Below are 207 nucleotides of genomic sequence, written 5' to 3'. Positions count from 1 at the left end.
GAAAACCCACATTTCTCCATCTCTGTCCATGCAAAGGGAATAAAGAAGGAAGTGAACGTCCTTAATTCAACCTCTGGCACGTTCGAATCTCATCGTAAGAAATAAAAAAAAAATCACCCAGGAAACTCCGGGTTTCTGATCCACACTGACGGTCACCCGATACAGTTCATTTAGTGACTGTTCAAAGTTACGACGGCCCCGATAAAA

The sequence above is a fragment of the Ahaetulla prasina genome, chromosome 3 (assembly GCF_028640845.1).
Source record: "Ahaetulla prasina isolate Xishuangbanna chromosome 3, ASM2864084v1, whole genome shotgun sequence".
Taxonomy (NCBI): Eukaryota; Metazoa; Chordata; class Lepidosauria; order Squamata; family Colubridae; genus Ahaetulla; species Ahaetulla prasina.
This window is presented reverse-complemented; position numbering follows the sequence as displayed.